This window comes from Epinephelus lanceolatus, chromosome 20, assembly GCF_041903045.1.
Source record: "Epinephelus lanceolatus isolate andai-2023 chromosome 20, ASM4190304v1, whole genome shotgun sequence".
Lineage (NCBI taxonomy): Eukaryota > Metazoa > Chordata > Actinopteri > Perciformes > Serranidae > Epinephelus > Epinephelus lanceolatus.
In genome coordinates this window covers 5,752,959-5,776,269 of record NC_135753.1, presented here as the reverse complement: position 1 = coordinate 5,776,269, position 23,311 = coordinate 5,752,959, and the positions used below count along the sequence as shown (strand labels likewise).

The following is a 23,311-nucleotide window of genomic DNA, read 5'->3' as shown; positions in this document are numbered from 1 at the left end:
GACACAAACACAAAGGTCACGGTAGAAATTATGTATAAGGGAACATCATACAAGAAAGGACAGTTCCTTGTCACAGGGAGCATTGACTCCATGGAGTTTGGTGAACTGGTGCTTATTTTGATAAAAAATGACACTGTTCATTTTCTGGTGTCAGTGTACAAAGCAGAACTCCGTCCTGAATACCATGTGTACTCAGTTAGGAAAGACACAGAAAAGATGAAATGTCTGAAAATCAGTGACTTAATTGATTTCTGTCCTTTGCCATCATACATAATGGAAGGACACCATTAAAACACAGTGTGGTGTCACACTAAAGGATGTGTTTGGCTGCCATTCTGGAGTTAACTGAGCTTTATGCATTTTTTTTATACGCAGAAATGGATGATGCACATCATAGCAGCATACGCAGTGCCATTACCAGAGTGCTGCCAGAACTCCCAACCTCAATTCTAGATATTTTAGAGGAGACCCTACAATCACTGGGGGTGGAGACAGCTGAGGATTTTACCTTTATCCAGGAAAGTGATCTGCTGTCAGTACTCAGACCAGTTCAAGCAAGGAAATTGGTGGCTGCCTGGAAACAAACCAGTGAGTACATTTTGACAAAGTTTACTTTTTATCATAACCAAGGACAAAACATCATTCAGTACATTTTGTTAATGTCATTATTTCTGTTTTACAGCACAGAACACTGAAATCCACAGCCAGTCACCATTATCCTCTCCAGCTTCCTCGACGTGCTCCTCATTCTCTGCCTCTCCTTCACCCAGCAGCATGATTGCTGGTCCAGACTGGACTGACTGCTTTGAGATTCCATGGAAGAATTTTCCTGAAGAACTGATTCAGTGTTTTGAGAGAGAGAAAAGGCCAAAACCACGGTTGCGTAGAGAAATGATTCGGATTGTCGTTTCTGAGATGATGAAGGTCTGCCCGTCTCCTTGCAAGAAAGCCTCTGTAGAAGTTGCCAAGAAAATGTTGGCAAAGTATCCGAAGTCACTGCAAGATGTCATCGAAGGTGATGTGGTGGGACCAGGCTATCACTCCCTGGTTAAGCAGTTACAAACCAGGATTGAGAATGTAAAGCGGTCCTCAACACCAATGATGATGAAACGACAAAAGGGGTCAGATGAGTATGACACGGAGGAGATCCCAGCTGAGAAAAGAGCAGCAGTTCAAGACACTTACGGCTGCGTTAAATGGGACATGAAGTTTCTTCCAGTCAGTGAAACTGCAGAAACCCAGCAAAAGAAGAAAGATGAAATGAAGATGCTTAGTGAGCAGTTAAACCCCAGTCCCGACGAGGTGAGAAGTCTCATGAAGAGCACTTACTACTCCCAACGGAAAGAAATAAACAAGGGGACCGATCTGCAAACCCTCTTGGAAGAGTGGCCCTTCTTGTTCCAGGAGATTGGCATGGGAGTCCACTTTGAGGAGCTAACTGGAGTACCACTGAAGGAAACTTTCCTCAGTAATGTCGAAAAAAAGGGAGACCGACTTCTGAACTTCATGAGAACCGTTTGCGCAGACAAGAGCAAAAAAATTCTGCAGCTTGTCACAAACCTGCAAGTTTTGAGAGGACGAAAGGAGGGCTGCTCAGAAGATCTAAAAGACATGTTGCTCCTTCTTCTTTGCTACTTTGATGAAAAAGAAGAGAATCTCTTTCATTATGTGGAAGAAACATGTCTGCCAAAAGAAGTACATGTGGAAAGCCTGCCAGTGACACCATGCATCATTGTATGCGGTAAGACGATTTTGAGTTTTATGGTAAGAAACAAAGCTAAATATGATATGGAATGCACTGTCTTGTTTTTAAGACCACTTTTGGATGGTAATGGCTGGTGTGCTGTTAAGTATTTTTTACTTGTATTTTCTTTGCAGGAAACTCCTGCTATGCCGCAAAGCAGTTCATGCTGAGTGAAGACCACAAGGTTGTGATTGACCAAATCCCCACCTTCGTCTCTGCCATTTGGAAGCTATTACTGCCTTAATATACATTATCCCGTGGAACTGGGCTCCACATTTGAGTTCCTTCAGAGGTACGGGGAAATACACACGCACACACGCACACACACACACACACACACACACACACACACAATTTTTTCCCCTATAACAAACTACTGTATTTAGATTTAGTGGTTGAATATAAATTCTTGTGTTCATAAAGGTGTTTCCTCAACATCAATCCAGAGAAGGGCACAAAAGTTGAAAAAAAGAAAAACAAGAAGCAACTTCCAGTGAACCCAAGAGTCCTCACCCTCATCGCAGATCTCTCCGATCACGAGTGGAGAGAGACATGTTAAAGATGGACTTGATCATCTGAACTGGTAATGGGGACATTTGCCTTTCTTTATTTTACATCCTATGGGCGTACATAATTTCACAATTTTGGATGTTCATATTATGTATGTTTTAAATGACTGGCTGTCATTTGTATCTGTCATTGTATGGAATGCTAGGTTTCCATTTTTTTTTCTGTTTTGAGCCCAAGCTGATGTCAGCAGATTTTTATACATGTTCATCGACTCTGTATGCAGCACCACCCCCACCTACCTCAGTCTGCCTTGGCATTGCCACTGCTCAGGAGTTTGTTCCAAGTATTTTCATGTCATTTAATTTTTTCTCTGAGAAAGTGTTTTGTGGTTATAGAGGCAAGTTAAAGTGTTTGCCTTTCCTTTTTTCTTTCTTTTCTTTTTTTGGAGGTGATGTTTGTTGTTCATGGTCAACTGTTAGCCATTTTTATTCAGAACAATATACTTTGATACGCTTTGATGTTATAAGCTTATAATGTTATAAGCTTTTTTGTTTTACGTTGAACTGGCTAAAAAATGTGAACTGGCTTTTTGTAGCAATTTGCTGCAATTATGAATGGTTAAGTTAATAAAACTGCCTGTTAAGAACATCTAAGCTTTTGTTTCAGTGCTATTGTAACACTTCAGTAGGTTGAAGGCTCTTGGCATCACTAAGATCTAGAATCTCTTTCAAGGTAAGTAAGCTAAACAGATATCTAACAAATATTTTAATGTGTTTAGAGTAAATGTCCTAATTATCTGTACACACTGCTCTTATAGAAATTATTTTTATAACAATTGTAAAACTTGATGTCTTTTGCTCCTACCACCTTTCAAGCATTGCATTCAAATTCCTGAGTGGTCACCGAACAACTTGCTGGCCTTTGTGATGGTGAGATTCGAATCCATGTTAATGCCATAAGCAAGCTTTTATTTTTGTATTTTTTTTTAACTTTTAAGAGTGTTTTTCTTTTAATATTTTTTTCAGAGACAGCAGAGAAAGAGGGACAGGAAAGACAGGGAAGAGAGAGGAGATGACATGCAGCAAAGGACCCGAAGTCTGGCTTGAACCCAGGTCACCATCACAAGGACCCAGCCCCAGGTACGTGCCATGTGCTCCACCAGTCGACCTTTATTAAACATTCAGGGCATGTACATGGTCTGAATAAAATGATCAAGTCAAAAAGATACTTAAGTGGGTTGGATATACAAGAGCTATAAAAATCACAATAACAAATGAGCATTTTGTGACATAATGCTCAGTATCGAAATAAGTACATGAGAGAGCCAGTATAGATGAACAAGTCTTTGAGGATGTTCACTCAGGCCTACAGCTAAATTATTAATGTATCAAGGATAGTCCAAGGACTGCACAGACGACAATACCTTAGAACTGTGATGGTAGACAGCACTTAAACAGGTCAGCCGGGCCTGGAAGAAGTACTTTGCTACATATTATTATTATATTATTGTTGCTGTTATTAATATTATTGTCATTATTATTGCTGTCATTAGTAGTAGTAGCAGTGGTTGTAGTGGTAATGTTTTTTTTCACAGTTGTTTTTTTTCTGGCTGCAGAGAGGTTCTTGCCTGTCCACAGTGGACACTGATGACAACTCTTCAGGCAGAAGTTACAACACCAGTTCAAAGTTCCAGTTCCCTAAACATCGTACCATGTCTGAGACTGTCCTAACTGTCTTCAGTCAAGTCTGGACCCAGTGACTTGGACACCAGTCTTGTAAAGCCCAGTTAGAGGTAAGCAGTGGTACAGCTCAAAGGGTTGGGTGGTATCCAGTTTTTTAATACAGTTTTACAGTTTACAGTTTAACCCTCCCCAGATTTTCCCAGGGTATATGGTTTTACCAGCCGTGTAGTTACTGCTGTACACTTCTCTGCCACAAGGTGTCAGTGCACTATGATTCAACTCAGAATTTAGATGCAATGGCTGCTGCTCCAACTGTCTTGCTATGTTAATTTTAATGGGGATATCCATCCTCCTCATCAAATGTCTATGCTCCAAGTGCAGGCTGCCATCTTAGGAAACAAACTTGCCCAGGTGCCAAAGAGCACCTGTGCTATGGTAGTAAATTAATATTTCACACAGACTGATTTTTTTTGGTATTCACACTGTAGAGCCTTCTCTGGCATCTGTCAGCCAAACAGAATATGGAATTAATAACAAGTTGTCTGTGGGCATTTACCACATCAGTACAGTTTTTTCACCCCACAGTTTCCTTTTTTTAATATTTCCAACAATGCATCAGTTATTAATGTTGGTTGTATAGAAGTAGTGATGGTCCTGCTTGGGCAAACATAACAGCAGCAGCAGGGGCTGGTGAACTTGAGGTCCCTAACCTGGCAGCAGTTGGTGTGTGATTGATTTTGAAATATTTGTGGATCCTTTTATAATTAGTAGACATGTAGAAAGTGATGTGTTTCAGCACTGAGCCACTAAACACCCCGTCAACTTGCAACATAATTAGTCAGAGGCCTCAATTCAGTTAATTAGACAATCAACACGCTTGTTACAACACTGATCACAGTTCAATAACTGAACATCTGGTAGATTGCCACCAATTTCTTGCCATTAGATTTTACATAAATATATTAAAATTTATGAATAACCCTCTGGCTACATTAGAAATCCACTACTGATTACAACATTAACCCTTATACCCTACTAGGGACAAAAGTTCTGTTTTCTTTATATCTTTGCAGTGGTTATGTTTTTAGCCATGACATTTATTATTATTATTATTATTATTATTATTTATACTTATTTTGGAATTTCAAAGACAAACCCTATATTCTACTTCTCTGCACTGTGTAGCAAAAATAGTCACACTCTTCCTGTTAAGGGACATAAGTGTCCTCTTCCAAAACAGCATAAAAATATCATACGTTAATATTTTTTTCCACTTTTTTTTCATAAATCTTTGAATCAACTTCAGTCCTAATCATAACTACCAAATATTCAATTATTTTCTGAATTTTAACCCTTTAAATGCTAGTGTTTATGATGGCATCGCAGATTTTTGTAAAAAAAAGAAAAAACACACAAAAATTGAAATATTTTCAATATTTCAAATGCAAAGTGGAATTTTCTTTGGGGGATTATTACAGGCTAGGATATGTCAATGATCAGTAGCAACACTGATTTTGATGGAATTTTAATTTTTTTGCAGTGTCAGTTTTTTTAAAAAAAAACTCACTCTTACTATTGAGGGACAAATGTGTTCTCTCCAAAAACATTATATTATTATTATAATATTATATGTTATATTTTTTTCCACTTTTTTTTTCATAAATCTTTGAATCAACTTCAGTCCTGATCATAACCACCAAATATTCAGAATTTCTTAACCCTTTAGATGCCAGTTTGTAGTGCAGAGTCATATTACCTTATTTGCACTAGAAATGAATACAACCACTTAACGTGTTTATTTTCAGCGTTCAAGAAAGCAAAAATGTGTGTGTGTGACTGTGTGCGTGCATCCCTGTGTGTGTGTGTGTGTGTACGTGAGTTCAGTTCCGTTTTATGCACAGGAGCTGCAGCACAGGGATGTGTGGGCTTTGCAAACATACTTTCCACACTTGCAGCAGGTGTTAGAGGCCCTCTTTTGCTGGCCAGTGTACTGCACACACAGTCACCTTTTTGGGGTTCTGGAGGGCCCTGGATCCCGTACTGGCACTGGCACTGTCCTTACCTCGCTGTGGCCCTCGTGATTCGGCCACCCTGGCAGCGGAGCTTGGTTGCATGGGGGAGGCGCTGTCGTTGCTGCATCTGCGGAGTCACCAGTGCTATTCCCAGCTCCTCCAGGAACAAGCGGCACTTGTGCAGTTTACCCTGCATCCAGGTTGGATCCACAGCCGTCCACAGCACAAAGGAATTGAAAGCAGAGGTGTTGTGGACAACCTGGATAAGGTATGTGTCACTATGCATCAACTATGCACAAACTTTATTACTGAATTTCTTTGCTTGTCTACAGAAAGACCTGCTGGTGGCCACTGACATTTTACAAGACCTTGGAGTCTCTGCTTTCAGTTCCTTTGTGCTGTGGATGGCTGTGGATCCAACCTGGATGCAGGGTAAACTGCACAGGCGCCACTTGTTCCTGGAGGAGCTGGGAATAGCACTGGTGACTCCGCAGATGCAGCAACGACAGCGCCTCCCCTGCGCAACCAAGCTCCGCTGCCAGGGTGGCTGAATCACGAGGGCCACAGCGAGGTAAGGACAGTGCCAGTGCCAGTACGGGATCCAGGGCCCTCCAGAACCCCAAAAAGGTGACTGTGTGTGCAGTACACTGGCCAGCAAAAGAGGGCCTCTAACACCTGCTGCAAGTGTGGAAAGTATGCATCCCTGTGCTGCAGCTCCTGTGCATAAAACGGAACTGAATTCACACACACACACATGTACGTACACACACACACACACACACACACACACACACACACACGCGCACACACACACGCACACACACACACAGGGATGCACGCACACAGACACACATACACACAAAAAAAACACACACCAGTAATAATCCCCCCAAGAAAATTCCACCTAGCATTTGAAATATTTCAATTTTTGTGTTTTTTTTTTTTTTTTACAAAAATTTGCGATGCCATCATAAACACTAGCATTTAAAGGGTTAAAATTCTGAAAATAATTGAATATTTGGTAGTTATGATTAGGACTGGAGTTGATTCAAAGATTTATGAAAAAAAATCGGAAAAAAATATTAACGTATGATATTTTTATGGCATTTTGGAAGAGGACACTTTTGTCCCTTAACAGGAAGAGTGTGAGTTTTTTTTAAAACTGACACTGCAAAAAAACTAAAAATCCATCAAAATCAGTGTTGCTACTGATCATTGACATATCCTAGCCTGTAATAATCCCTCCAAGAAAATTCCACGTAACTTTTTTTAAAAGGTGATACAAGGGTTAAGAACCAACATTTAGTAACATAAAAAATGTTACTAAAAATTAATAAAAATATAAATTAATGATTTTTTTATGTGCGTGTGTGTGTGTGTGTGTGTGTATATATATATATATATATATATATATATATATATATATATATATATGTATATGTGTGTGCATGTTTTATTTAGCTTCTTAGCTTTCATTTTTTGGCTTTTTTGCTGTTTTGGCCTCTTTTAGTTATTTTACTGTCATTTTGGCATGGAATGTCTTTGCTTCTACACAACCAATTTCTTTCAGTCAAAGACTGGTATGTCTAGTAAATATTGGATTACAAATACAAGCAAGCTGTTTTTGTGTTTCTTGAAGATTTTGGTTCAGGAAACCGGGGCAGCTCAGCACTAGAGTATGAAAAAGCCCCATTTCATACAAAAATCATCCAGTAATACAGAAACAACTTCCAGATAAAATGAATAATGGACTGCAAGCTACACATTAGTCTTTGTTAGAACGAAATCAGTCAAGCAGAAGCATGTTGTAGAAGTGACCTGCAGAACTATATTCCAGATGGCTGGTTCTATGGTTAGCTCATTGGAGCGCAGTTAAAAAAACAGAAGGCAGAGTTTTTCTCTGTGTAGTCATGATGCTCAAACACTGCATCAATCTAACTTTTGCTTTGTTTCTATTTTCTGGCTGCAGAAATGATCATGCCAAGTCCACAGTGAAGACCTGATGGACAACATGAGACTCTACAATCAGAGCTGGTGACTGGTGAATGCTGAGTGACTCTTTACCCTTGATCAACCCAGGTCAAGTGGCTCATTTTTTTATGTTTATTCATGGACTATCCCTCATATGGACACATGATGCTTTGTGAGTACACTTGACATGTTGGATCAGTTCCATCTTTTTTTCAGAGAATGTGTTAATGCAAGAACAGTTTCTTCAGGTTTGTCAATGATAGTTGGCACAATGGGCTTTATTTGTTATTTTGTTTACAATCACTATAGGGTTTTAGGCTGTTGCTGACTGGAAAATCTGTGCCAGCCAACTGTAATTCCTCATGTGTTGTACTATATCTTTTACAGTGAAATTCTGGCAACCACAGCTGCCAGTAATTTACCGTAAATCTGGAAAACCAACTGTAATTGCTAATATGTTGTACTGTATTTTTTACAGTGAAATTCTGGCAACCACAGCTGCCAGTAATTTACCGTAAATTTGAACTAGCTGCAATAAAGTACCGTAATATATCATACAGTTTCTCTCGTGTTTATTACTGAGATAGACTGTAATTTTGACAGATTATCGTAAACAGGTTTATGTTGTAACTGTTATTTTTACAGCAAACTACCGTAAACAAATAACAGTTATGTTCTGCAAAATTTACAGTCGCCAAAACAGCATACCGTAAAGTCCTCTACATTGTCACCGTAATTTTTACGGTGAATTTCTGGCAACCACAGCTGCCAGTATTTCACCGTAAATTCTACAGATTTTTTCTTACAGTGTATGTATTTATTTATTAGGGATGCACCGAATATTCGGTAACCGAATATATTCGGCCGAATATTGCAAAAAAACACACATTCGGTATTCGGTGGAATAAGTTAAAAGCAAGGCCAAATAATAGCGGCGTGTTTTGATAACGCAATCAAACAGCGTGCCGTGACCGGCTGAGTAAAATGTCGGCAGTGTGGCGATCCGCCCGTCACCACACACGCATTTGCGACTAAAAATAGTTTTGAGCGAGCAAAAGAGGCTTAAATCATTCAGCACGCTGTGCGAGCAGCCTACAGATTTCAACCAGCAGCAGAAATGAAAGGCGAATCCCACCGATTGTGGGTTGAATGGGGGTCACAGACAGTAATGCATTCCTGTCAATTACGGCGGCCATTGGCTTATCGGGCGACGGAGAAGTCGGCTCCAATAATATCCTCTTCTTGGCGTGTGGACTGCCCAGAAGTACCTGAACAGCCGAGCCAGCCGAACACAGACCGTACGTGATGTGTCAGAGGAGAAACGAGCTGTTCACGGCCCACAAACCTCACCGCACTTTAGGGACTGTTCTTTACTTGTCAGGGGAGGAGGGTGGCTGGTTGGTTATTATTTTATTTTATTTATTTTATTTTGATCCCCCCTATGTTCATCACTCATTGATGCTGTTTTTGAAGTATGAATAGGCTAAGTCAACAAGTAATTTATTCCATTGAAATATCATTGATGTAGCCTATAATAGAAAAGTGATTTATCTTTTTATAAATGACAAAAGGCACATCTGCCTTATTTTCGCTGTGGTATCCTGATACTACTCAGAACCATGATACTTTCACTGGTATCGTACAGTGGGATCTAATTTTGGTACTGTGACAACACTAATCTGGAGGGGGTTCATCTGCAAAAACTAATGAAAAACTAAACAACGATATTCGGTATTCGGTATTCGGCCAGGCATTTAATATTATTTGGCTTCGGCTTCGGAAACAAATTTTCATTTCAGTGCATCCCTAATATTTATCCATTCATTTATTAATTTTCTGTAACCGCTTATCCTGTTAGGGGCTGCAGGGGCACTGGAGTCTATCCCAGCTGAGATTGGGTGAGAGGCGGGGTGCACCCTGAACAGGTCGCCAGACTATCACAGGGCTGACACATGGAGACAAACCACATTCACACCTATGGACAATTTCAAGTCACCAATTAACTTGCACATCTTTGGACTGTGGGAAAAAGCTGGAGAACCTCGAGAAAAGTTACGCTGACAGAGGGAAAACATGCAACCTCTGCTCAGAAAAGCTATCCCATCCCGGGTTCAAACCAGGAACCCTCTTGCTGTAAGGCGACTATGCTAACCACAACACTCTGATTGGTTAAATTTATGTTACATCCAAAGCACACCTATGATTAAATAAGGGGACGACTCCTTTGCCCCCTGCACTTTACTTTACACCCAGATTATGGACCCTTAAACTAGCAAAGTGGAGTTGGACACGCCCTAAATGCATTTGCGCCATGCACCTTAGACCATGCACTACAGGTCCTTAAATAGGGCCCCAAAAATTTATGAGCTCCAGGAAACAACAGTTTGGGAAATCAACTATTCCATTGTGAGTCATTTAACCCAGTCTCACTCTCAACTCGTCAAATACCAACGCCTGGTCAGTGGCCCTCTGTGCCAGGCACAGAGGCACCCTTTAATGGTGGTATGAGATGCTCTGGGCAGTGGCATTTTTTGACTCTCCACAACCTAACAATGGACTTTTGCTGCCTAAATAAAAGAAGTAAACCTAAAAACAAAGTTTTTTACCTGTGTTTTAAGTTTATTTTGGAAAGAGACTGTATGCATTTAACAAATAGAAAAGGTATATTTCCTGTAAAAATGGAAGTTTATTTTGAAAAGACACAATGCATGTAATGAGTACAAACTGACCAACACCCCTGAATGTCCAAAACTGATACAGGACAGTGTGTAGAGTGTCATAGTTTGACCCCAAGTACCACTGACAAAGCGTCAGTTGGGAGTTGGGGGTGAGAATGTGTTGGAGCCATTAGAGAAGCAACAGAAGAAAATATCTGTCCAATCAGAGTTAAGTATGTAAATATACATGATTAATGCTAAACACACCCACAACTACATATGTAAACCGATGTTTTGTTGCATTTGGTGCTTCTCAAAATCAAGGGAAAAGGCTGAATTTCAAAGAGGCTACATCATTAAATACCACCACAGGACTGCTCCCATGTCAAGGATCCTTCGAATTCTACTGAAGACTAAGTCCAAGGATGCATGTGTGTATCCTTAGCAGGCATGAAGTACCAACAATTTTTTGCACACAATTTGCCAGAATTGAAGGTGGAGCCTCTTCAATGATGCACACCTTGGCACTTGCTACCCTGTTCCAATGTATGTTCACCGAATGCGAGGAAGGAGTCTTGCCTCTACCAAGGAAGCATCTTTGAGTTTGAGAGGCACCAACTGTCACACTATTTCTGTTTTAGGCACTAATATATTACAGTCATTACTCATACAGCCACTAGAGGTTGCCTGTCAGAAAAACGTAAACATGGATTATCGGAAGCGTTAAACCCAATGACCAATTTATCTGATGAGGAAAGGTTTGTCAGAAGATGACGTTAAAGACACTTTGAGGTATCAAGGCCACCAAAAAATGTGATTTCAAAACAAGATAGCCACAAAGTAGAGCTTCAATTTACATAATTTAGGATCATATTTAAAAGTTTACTGTAGAGCCAAAGTAAAATTGCATTTTGATAATTATAACAGTACCTTATACATCTGACTGTGCATCTATATAATAACATGTTTGTATAACACCCACAGTATACTGCATGATGAAATGTAAAACACAAAATTTGTACTGTGGAGATACTGCATTGTTTCTTTGTCAAATTGGATGAGGTTAAGAGACATGCACTATATTTAGAAAAATCATGGTTCCTTTGCCTCCAACAGACTCTGCATTGGGTGTCCTTAATGACTAAAGCTAACCTGACTCTGATTTCAAAACACAACAGCGGGCACGTTTTCCCTCTGAATGAAATCAAGACCTTCAAAATGAAATGTGATCTATTTTTATGTGCAGAGATTATTTTTAGCAGCAGCGGCAGCAGCAGTGCAGGGCTGACTCTATGCAGGGCTCACTTACACTGCTTTAATATTTAACAGTCAGAATGGAGACTGCTCAGCCAGAAAATACTGTTGTTGTTGTTGTTGTTGTTGTTGAGCAGAGGAACCTGCATGATAAAGACATCTACACACAGATTAAACATGTATTAAATATCAGGCTAACACACAATACCACTACAGGACCAGTGTTTATGTATCCTAACAAGAGATTTGAGTACAACAATTCTGGATTTTACTTTCCTTCCTGTTTTTCCTCCCCTCACTCTGTCCATCTTTTCCTTCACTGCTGAACACGTCATCATTTTGGTCCACATTATGGTATTGCTGAATACAGTTCTGCCACCAAACTGAGACACTTAAGTTATCCTTCCATCCATCCGTCCATCCATCCAACCACTAACCCCAAGTCAGGTAGCAGGGGCACCTAACACTAAATTTAGCACAATGCTAAATCAATGTAACAATTCTTAAACAAACAGTAAAACAAAAGTACCTCCAGCTGACAATTAAAAGGTTCTGTATGTAACTTCCAGAAAATCCTTGCTTTTAGTGACACCTATGTCCCTTTTGCTCTCACTTGCACTCCAAAGGAACGAGCGGTTAGCTTCAGCTAGCTGTAACTAAACTATGCTGCACGGATTTGCCATTGGTTGCTTCAGAACATTAGCTGATAAAACAATTAACAAACCAGCCTCAGGATTCTAAATGAATTAGCTGAGGTTATGCACTCAAGACAGTATTTTGCTAAGCTAGCTAGCAAGCAATTCTTACACATTAGCAAAGGCTAATGTTAGTTAACATGACACATGTCAGTGTTTCCTCTAGGATTTTTTTAGGCACCAGGAGGCACTGAGCAAGCAGTTAGCTTGTTGGCCTCCCAGTTAGCTTTAACTAAACTACACATGGATGCATGGTTTTGCCACTGGTTGCTTTGTAATGTTATCTGATGAAGTAATTTCCAAACCAGCCCTTGGATCTGGATGAATAAGCTGACATCCACTCAAGGCAGTATTTTGCTAAATTAGCTAGCTAGCAATTCTTCCACATTAGCAAGCAAGCTAATGTTAGCTAACATTAACCAGTAAAAATTGCAATATTAGAACATATTTCACATGTCAGTGTTTTCCCTGTTTTTTTTTAAGGCACTGGGAGGCACTAAGCGAGTACTTAGGTTGTTGGTCATCCAGTTAGCTATAGCTAAGCTGCACGGCATGGATCTGCCATTGCAGGGTTGCCAATTTTGGTCAGAGGGCCAGAGTGAGATTTTACCTTGTGACGTAATATCTGCTTGTGCATGCGTGGTCATGAACAGAGTTGGGTATAGAGTATTTTGATTACTTTTTGCAGTAACGAGTAACCTAACGCATTAGTTTGCTGTTTGAGTAATCAAATACTTACTTACTTTTAGAATACTGGTCCTTCAGCTCTGAAACAGCAACAGCTGTTGTTTGGTTCTAATAACGGAGATAACGTTAAACCCAGACGTTGCGCTAGACTTGTTCGTCACTGGTCATTTTGACCGACAGGGTCATAAAATCAGGTCATAATCTATTTTTACCTGTCATTTTAATTTTCGTTTTTAAATTATAATAAAGATATTCAAAGACATTTAGTTTTCATTCTTTCGTTTTTAATAAATCCAACAAGCAAGTTATAAAGTGTGCATTAATAAGGACATGAACGAAAAGATGAACAGATATCTGCACATCCATGCCATCAGGCTTCGCCCTGGACACACCGGACGGCACTAACGCATCCGGTGTGTCCAGGGCGTGATGTAGCCTAGTTATGCCTGTAGGCTCAGTGACACAAAATCAAAATTGTAATGAAGTGATTAGGGTATTGAAAAATGTGTTCGGTTATGCACTGTTGTGTTTTTTTAAATTATAAACACGGTATTTTCTCCTCACGTTCCTCAGTGCATGCTGTTGTTATTTTATTTTGAAAATTGGCCGGCTTCTCTCATCTTTTCTGTGTCCGACTTCCTGTTTGGTACAATCTGCTCTATCCAGTTTGACAGAAGCGCTCGTGGCTCGCGTGAAAAATAGACCAGATGCCGAACTGAAGCACTGCCTCCGCGGGCGCTCCGCTCTGCTCAGCGGCCTGTGTGGACAGTCAGATTAACATGGGAACCGATTGAAAACTGCCTCCACTGCTGGGCGCTGCACTTAGGTTCCACGTCCGGTGTGTCCAGGGCGTTATGTCAACAACGCTACATGAAGCAGATGAATGACTTTTTCTCTGCAGTGTGAAAATGGCAGCCACTTAAACCACTGACTGTGCACTCTGCCGCCAAGTGGGCAGGGGTGGTAATTGCAACCGGTCAAAATGACCGATGGCCTTCAGATTTTCCGGTCATTGTTGTAAAAAAACGGTCAATGACCGAGAATATCCAGTTAACGCGACCCCTGGTTAAACCTATCAGTTTGAAAGAAGCCACGGAGCTTGTGGCTCGCTACGTGGTCGGAGAAATGCTGCTGTTGTCTACGGTGGAGTCTAAATAGGTGGAGTAGGACTCGCTGGCAGACATATTTCAGACTCAGGACTTGCATTATGCCTGGTACACACCAATTATCCCCGGTCGTCTTTTACGGCGTGTGTGATGTCATCAGGTTATTCTTCATGAACATACGTGGACACGGCGGCACGTTTTTTTTCTCCCTTTAGAGTTAATATGCCCATGTGGCAAACAGAAGAAATGAGTGTATGTTTACATATTCATATCTATAGGCCTAAGTCCCACATACGTCCACAGACACTCAATATTTGTTTTACCGCACAGATCAAGGTCAGTTTCATCAATCTGATGATAGTATTAATCATCTGCTTAAAAAATGCAGTAATATGTCCTGTTGTGACAAAGGGGGGTTCGGGGGTGTCTCCCCTGAGAAAATTTAGAAAATTCACGTGGCAAAATCTTATTTTCATGCAATATCATACAGAAATAGATAATAGCCAAGTGCATTCCATTAGCCTACCTTATCATGTTCTTGTGTAGTAGGAGGCCTATTACAACTACTCTCTTCTTCTTGCCTCGTTTTTTTCTTAAAGAAATTCAGCAGACTCATCTAACAAAAAGTTTTTTTTTTTTATCATGTGTATTTTAGTTATTCAGGCAGGGCACATGGTTTCATAACACAGTAAAATGTAAATTCGTTGGCAATTTGCTTACCTTGGTACAATTCTGACCAGCAATGTATTGACGACAGGCGACTTCCACGCTAAATTCCTTTGTAAGCCAATAGGCAACCAGTGTAGGAGACTAGCGGAAGGACGAAGTAGATCAGGGTAGATCAGGGATCAGGGTAGCTCCACGAGACCTACACTTGCTTTCTGAGAATAGTATGCAGTCTGGTCAAGCCACACAATGGGCTGGACGTAGAAAAAAAACAGAAGGTCTATTTTTGACAGACGCCTCGCAACGGTGCATCAATTTGTACAGACCAAATGAGTTAAACAGGAAGTCAGGCGCAGAAAAGACGAGAGTATCTGGTCAATTTTCAAAATAAAACACCCATGAAAACTCCGGATTGTATTTCACATCGCTACATCAACATGACTTCAAAGTGGGCGGCCCCAGGCCTGAGGTCAAACACGAAGAGGGGCTTGGAGGAGATTTCCGCAGATTATCATGTCACATTATGATCTCGGGATCCGCCAATTCCAGCCGCTCGTGTGCGCGCTGCTATAGTTCCCAGTTGACACTGACGCCTGCTACAGGACGGAGCGAGTCCGCGCTGCAGCCGAATCGCGCATGCAACGGATCCAGGGAACATCCGGCGTGAGATTTCTTAAACGGGCGTGTGACATTGATGGTGAAAGAGTGACAGTCGCGCCAGATGCGTGAGGGTTGGCAACCCTGGATTGGTTGCTGTGTAAAGTTAGTTGATAAAGTCATTTGCAAACCAGCCCTGGGAGTCTGGATGAATTAGTTGATGTTATCCACTCAAGACAATATTTTTCTACATTAGCTAGCTAATAATTTGTCCTTGCTAGCAAGAAAGCTAACGTTAGCGGACAACTGCCAGTTAAAACCACAATATTAGAATATATTTCAAATATCACATAGGCACTGGTGTCATTACTGTTTATCAGACCACAAATGAGACAAGAATTTGCTAGCATGCAGGAACGCAGACAGCAGCTCCAGAGAGGGACCTTCAGTCAGCGACTGTAGCAGCTTGAATGCAGCCAGCACAAACCTCAGCCGTATATAAAGGTCTGTCTCTGCAGCCACTGAAAAATAGAACAGAAACAGAGCACGTGTGGACTCTCTGTCATGTGGGTGTTGGTTGTTTGTTGATGTTAGCGGGCTCAATTTCAAGACTAACATTAGCTCGTGTTGAACTTTGTTAGCACTGTAGCGGAACTGAAGGGGCGTAACATTACATCCTTTGGATTTTCCCACAAATTCGACCAGATTACTCTACATAGAAACCAGTCCACAGACTGTTACAAGCAACTGAGAAAGTGCCTGGGAGTGCCGTAAAAGGTATAATTTTTTAATTTGCATTATAAGCTGGCTGGCATCATTGGCAATTAAATACATTAATACATGGAGAAAGTTACAAAGAGTACCTTTAAAACTACCCAAATGCTAACTAAAACTAAAGGTACTTAAGCTAACCAGTTATAGTTAGTTGGTTAATGTAAAAACTAAAATGATACAAACACAATGAAAGCTTAACAGTTTTTGGAGTGAGGTTATATGGGGTACTACTTCATAGTTTGTGTATTACATACAGTAGATGTCAGTCAGCATGCCCCCAGTTTGGATAAGCAGACAGGAAAACTAATATGGAAGCTAAGCAATCTACTGCTTAGGACAGCATTTAGCAGTGAAACACATTTTAACCACCTAAAAAAAAGTCCCACCTAAAAAATCAATATCAGCTTAAGTGTATGCTATATTAAGAGTATTTTCACCGCTTTACCTTGCCATCAGAAAGCCTGATTAAATTTATAGCCAGGTTAAATGTATATAATGTGATTACAACACAAACTTCGATTCACACCTTCAGATGTGAAAAGGCTCTGTTATAAACAACATCATCATGAGTGTATAGTTTCCTTTCAGTTGTTGTGATACAAACACGCTTACACTTAAACTTGTAGGCAGCTTTTAATCACATTTATGATCATTATTATTTTTAATACCAAAGTCAGGTGGACCAGATCTTGCCCCTCCCCCCACTCTGTTTGTTATGGAGGAGGCAGGCCAGGCTGAGATGGATCGCTGCACAAACAAATGTTTGTTCTGCCCTTCGCATACCCCAGAGACTCTCTCTCACACACACACACACACACACACACACAGAGCTGATGTGTGTTTTATTTCTTCATTTTTTCAGTTTCTTATTGTTCTGGTTTATTATAATGAGTTTATGCATCTATGTTCTTTTGTTTTTTATTGTTTTCTATTTCTAATTGTTTAGATGTTTTATACTATGTCTGTTTTCCTTTTCTACTGCTACTATGCTTTATTATTTATTTACATAATTTTTACAGTTTGTCTGTTATGTGAGAAACATCAGTGAACATCCAGAGACCCTGTGTGCGCACCAGCTGTCCACCAGTTATTGCAGTCACTGGGATAAATGGGTGGAAAAAAAGGGATGAGAGGATTACAGGATAGATAGATAGATAGATAGATAGATAGATAGATAGATGAACGAGTAGGTAAAAAGGGTGGAAAGGCAAGATGAGAGAACTAAAAGATGGAGTGATGAAAGGAAGGACAAAGAAGGGACATGAAAGATGAGTGATGGAGTGATGGAAGGAAAGGAGAAGAAGAAAGGATGGAGAGATGATGGAAGGAAGCTAAGACAACAGCTAGAGGAGCGACTAAAAAAGAGCTAGAAGAAAGAATGGTGGAAGAAAAATAAGTAAAGGATGGAGGGACAACAGGAAGAAAAGAAAGAAACAATGAAAGGATGAGAGGGAGTGATGAATGAAAGAATGAAGCAAAGAGAGAGAAGAAAGAAATGATGACTGGATGAGAGGGAGACATGAAGAAAGGATGAGTGATGGCAGAGGGAGAAAAGAAAAGATGAACAGGGAGACTGAGAAAGGAAAGAAAAATGAAAGGATGAAAGGAAGAAATGAAATGATGGAGTGAAGGCACAGGAAGAAAAGAAAAAGATAAAAGTATGAGAGAGAAAAGAAAGGACAGTGTATGAATGAAAGAATGAAGCAAAAAGAGAGAGAAGAAAGAAATGAGTGGATGAGAGGGAGGAATGAAGAAAGGATGAGTGATGGCTCAGGGAGAAAAGAAAGGATGACAGGGAGAACTAAAAGAAAGGATGAAGTGATGGCAAAAGAAGAAAAGCAAGCAAAGATGAGAGGAAGAAATTAAGAAAGGATATAGCAACAGTAGGGATAGAAAAGAAACAAGATTCAGTGATCGCAGAGGACAAAAATAAAGAAAAGATGAAAAGATGCAAGAGAAAAAACAGAAAAGTTGAGTGAAAAATGAAGAAAGGATGGAGTGATGGCAGACAGGGAAAAGAAAGAAAAGATGGAGTCATGACAGAGGAAGAAATGAATGACATAATGGTAAAGGGAAGAAAATTATCCTCTACATAAATAAAGAAAGAGGGGTGCTGGTGGAGGTTATATGGATGGATGGATGGATGGATGGATGGATGAAATAAGCTGTCAGTCTGCAAAGTGGGGTCAGAGGTAAGGAGGAGGAGGCGGCTCTTTACAAGCCTGAAAACACAGATGGAGGAGCGAAGTCGCCATGCTTCTCATTATCTTATCTTTTTCTCTTTTGTTCCACCTGCTTTCATCTCTCCATCCCTCCATCCTCAGTTAGACGGAGGGAACGGCAGAGGAGAGATTAAACTGCAGACTCAGCAGAAGAAAAAAATGAATGAAAGTGCTGCGATGGAGACAGACGAGGTTTAATGAGAGATGGATGGATAGAGGGATGAAAGGAGGGAGGGGAAGGGTCACATGATTTATTCAGAGGTGGAGGCGGTGAAAGGGGGCGGGGGATTAAGACAGAGAACTGCCACCTGAACCACACACACACATGCACGCACAGAGGGTCCCATGGGGCTGGGGGCGGCGGGTCTGAAAGGCTGTTAATTGTCGCCAACACGACTTTAATCAGATTTCAGCCTCCACCCTCATCACACACACACACACACACACACACACACATATATATACACTCACATGTAGGCACGTGCACACACACACACACACACACACACACACACAATCCTGTCCCATGGGGTGTGTGTGTGTGTGTCTCTAAATCAGATTTTGGCGAGGAGGTGTGGTCATTAGCGCCAAGTCCCATATGCTGCCCGCTGACACTGGAGGGAAAACCCCTGGGACACACACACACAAAATCAAACACGCACAGAAACACACACCCACATGGACAAAACAAGTCATCCAGACAAACGCTCACAGACACACTACATGGACAACACATACAAATGATAAACACAAAAACAGAACAACACATGTACACACGTCAAATAACACACCAGCAGACACACTTTCTCACAAATACACACATGTAATATGAAGGGAAAAACATAAATCTTAGACCGTGAGCACACAGGACACACAAAGACACACACTATACAAATACACCCAAATACATAATTAAACAACACACTGTGAAAAAAATAATAATGCACAAACACACAAATACACAACATGATGGAAAAACTAACAAAAAGACATTTGTGAATAAACACATGCAAAAAATACTAAATACAAGTTAAAAATACACACAGTGTCACACAACACACACACGCACACACACACACATCAAAATACACACAAATAAATAAATATGCATAAAACGACACATGAACAAACTAACACTTTAAGGTAAGAAAAACACACTCATTAACACAAACCAAGGATGTCCTTATCAAGGTTTTTTTTTTGTCCCAGATCTCGATCCCCATCATTTAATATTTGCCAAAACTGAGTCCTGATCCGATACTAGACTTGCATCGATTTATCGGCAGTGCTCGGAATCGGGCCGGTTTTCACGTGATGGGCCATGACCTGCGACCGGCCGGTCAGTCTAAAATATGCCAATTTTAAAACGCCGGTCAAATTCCCGGCATGCCGCATGATTGACATCGTGTAACATCAGCAGCGCACACACACGCACATGTGCAACTCACGACTTTTTCTCACCTTAATCATTCACACACACACCAAAAGAGAGAAGGAGAAAGTTGTTAATTGTCTGTGTTAAACTGAACTGCGGAGCTCTCACTGCTTCACTGTGCCGCTTGAAACTGACGAGGTGCATGTCCATGTGCCGAAGACGCGCGTGTCTACACGCTTACTGCCGGGCGCATCCTGAAGACCTGTGTGAATTTTCCACAGGAGATATTTTTACTTTTTTGTCTATTCAAGAAATTACCCACAAATGCTATACACCAAGAATTATTACTTTATTTATCTATGTTTTTATTTATGTATGCCTTTTTACTTATTTATATTAATACTGTACCTGAAGTTATATTTGAGCAAAAAGGAAAATGTTTCTTAATGTGTGTCACTGTTTTTGTTTGTTTGTTTGATTATTGAAAAGCTGGTTGTATCTTGGTTAAAATGTTTTAATAAAGCAAAGAAAGAAAATATTGCATTATCTTGTGTGCTGTAAAGTGCTTTGAAAAAAAAAAAAAAATGAAATCGGAATCAGCCAAAATCGGAATCGGCCATCCAAACACTCTGCAAATTGGAAATCGGTATTGGCCCAAAAAATTGTAATTGGTCAAGTCTATCCGATACTGTGTTTCTTTTACAGTTTCTATCCATGTCTGTGAAAACATGGATGCTTCACACACATCTTCCCCCAGCAGCACAGATGATCTATACACTCAGCACAGTTTCAAGGTTAGAGTCACCAATTCAGTATCTGACCAAATGTCTCCCTTTCTGTTCCTGAGATATGATGTTTAGTAATGGCCAGAGAAGTGTTTTATGCAGAACATTATTATGTCACAGTGAAGTTGACCTTTGACTTTTTAGATATAAAATATCATCTCTTCATCATTTATCCTATTAGACATCTGTGTGAAGAAATAAGTGAATGAATTCTTGAGTCATGGCCAAAAACATGTTTTGTGAGGTCAGACTGAGCTTGATCTTTGACCTATGATGACGAAAATCGAATCACTTCATCATTACATCCAGGTGGACATTTATATCAAATATGTTCACATCAGACGCGCATTTCTCCACACCAGTCGACAAGCGCTTCTGCTCCCAGCTGTTGTCTCCGTCACATTTGGGGCTGTTTTTCCATCAAGGGTATCTCTCTCTGTTTGCATGTGTGTGCCCCAACCCCCAACCCCCCCCTCTCTCTCTCGTGTGTGTGTGTGTGTGTGTCTGTGTGCGTCTGTGTGTGTGAGTGTGTGTGTTCATCTCTCTCGCGCTCTGTTAAGATACCACTGACTAATATGTATAGCCCCACAGAGAACAGACCAGACACCGAAACAATCGCTGCAGCACCACGGCCGGTGTGGATGACACAATCGGTTAACATGGGCGCCGAAAGGAAACTGGCTTCGCTTTGAGGCTATTCGCAGCACTTCCGCGTCCAGTGTGGCCCTGGTGTTAGGATGACTTGTGATGTCAAAGTCATAGAACACAGAGAGAGACAAAACTACAATAATTTAAAAAATGAGCAGATTCTGATCAGTTGAAATGCCTTCATTGGCCTGATACTGATCTTTGTGATTAGGACACCCCAAACACAATCTACAAAATACACACAAAAACAAATGCTCTTCAACACACAAATACAAGCTTAAAGACACACACACGATAAGAAAACAATAAAAAAAACAGTCACATAAAAATTCAAATACACAGAAGACAACACAAAGTGACACATAACACAAACACACACATATCTCTGATTGTGTGTGTGTGTGTGTGTGTGTGTGTGTGTGTCTCCAGGGGACTCTGATGAATAAATAAGCAGAGAAGAAGACACACTCTCTCTCTCTGCAGTCTGTCCCTGCCTCGCTCACCCCTCTCCCTCCTCATCAGTGAATTAATGAAGACATTTATCTCTTTCTCTCCTTCATCCCTCCATCTCTATTAAAACCTAATTTATCCTCTCAGTCTATCCATTACTCCCACATCTCTCTCCTCTACATCACTCCCTACATCTCTCCTCCTCTTCATCACCCCATCTCTCCTCCTCTTCATCACTCCCTACACCTCCTCCTCTTCATCACTTCCTCTAACCTCTTCATCTCTCCCTACATCTCTTCATCACTCCCTACTTCTCTCTCCTCCCCTCCATCACTTGCTACATCTCTCTCCTCCTCTTCATCACTCCCTACATCTCTCTCCTCCTCTTCCTCACTTCCTCTAACCTCTTCATCTCTCCCTCTATCTCTCTCCTCCTCCTCATCTCTCCCTACATCTCTCCTCCTTTCCATCACTCCCCCATCTCTTTCCTCTTCATCACTCCCTACATATCTCTCCTCCTCTTCATCACTCCTTACATCTCTCTCCTCCCCTTCGTCACTCCCTACATTTCTCTCCTCCCCTCGATCACTCACTACCTCCTCTTCCTCACTCCCTCTACCCTCTCCTCTTCATCACTCCTCCATCTCTCTCCTCTTCTTTACTCCCTACATCTCTCTCCTCCCCTCCATCACTCCATACACTCTCTCCTCCTTTTCCTCACTCCCTCTACCCTCTCCATCACTCCTCCATCTCTCTCCTCTTCATCACTCCCTCTATCTCTCTCCTCCCCTTCATCACTCCCTCAATTTTCCTCCTGCTCTTCATCACTCCCAGCATCTTTTCTTCACTCTTCTCCTTCCCCAACCCCTTCCCGTTTCCTTTCTCCCCTTCTTTCCTTATATTTTCCCTCTTACACTCCCTCCTTTCTCTTCATCATTCCTTATTCCCTCCCCTCTTTTTTTATCTTTATTGATCCCTTCTTCTCACACATCTTTCCCACCCTCCTCTCCTCTTGACTCTCTTTCCATCCTTCTTTCTTTCTCAATTCTCCTTCCTCATCATTTTCTTTCCTCTCCACTTTTTCCTCATTACCCTTCCTTCATCCACCCCTTCTCCCCTCCCGTCTCATTTTCATTTCCTTCCTATCCTCATGCCTCCTTGTTCCCTCACTCCTGTCTTTTCTGTCCCTTTTCCCTGTCCTTCTTCCTCTCCAACTCCTCTCTTTCCTCCTTTCCCTCTCTCCCCTGCTTTCCTCAACCCTGACCTCCTCTCTGTTTTTTATGCATCCTTCCTTTTTTCCTCCTCTGTTTCGTTCTGTCCCTTCCTGCCTCCTTTTCTCCTTTTTCCTCATCCCCCTAACATGAAGTCCTTCTCTCATTCTCTTCACTTTTCCTTTGTTGTCTTTTTCCTAATCCTATTTCTCAGCTCATTTTTATTTCCCCTCCTTGTCTTGTTCCTTCCTCGCTGAAGTCTTCT

The 23,311-nt window shown here is 41.0% G+C and overlaps 1 protein-coding gene and 1 pseudogene across 3 annotated transcripts in view; one reads left to right on the top strand and one right to left on the bottom strand.

Moving 5' to 3' along the window:
- The window catches only part of fars2 (phenylalanyl-tRNA synthetase 2, mitochondrial), a 274,923-nt gene that overhangs the window by 147,347 nt on the left and 104,265 nt on the right, over window positions 1-23,311 (bottom strand). The window lies entirely within an intron of this gene.
- LOC144458866 (uncharacterized) lies at window positions 975-5,199 on the top strand (annotated as a pseudogene). Its single transcript, XR_013488237.1, has 3 exons — window positions 975-1,741; window positions 1,879-2,036; window positions 2,168-5,199. The product of XR_013488237.1 is annotated as an uncharacterized LOC144458866 (transcript).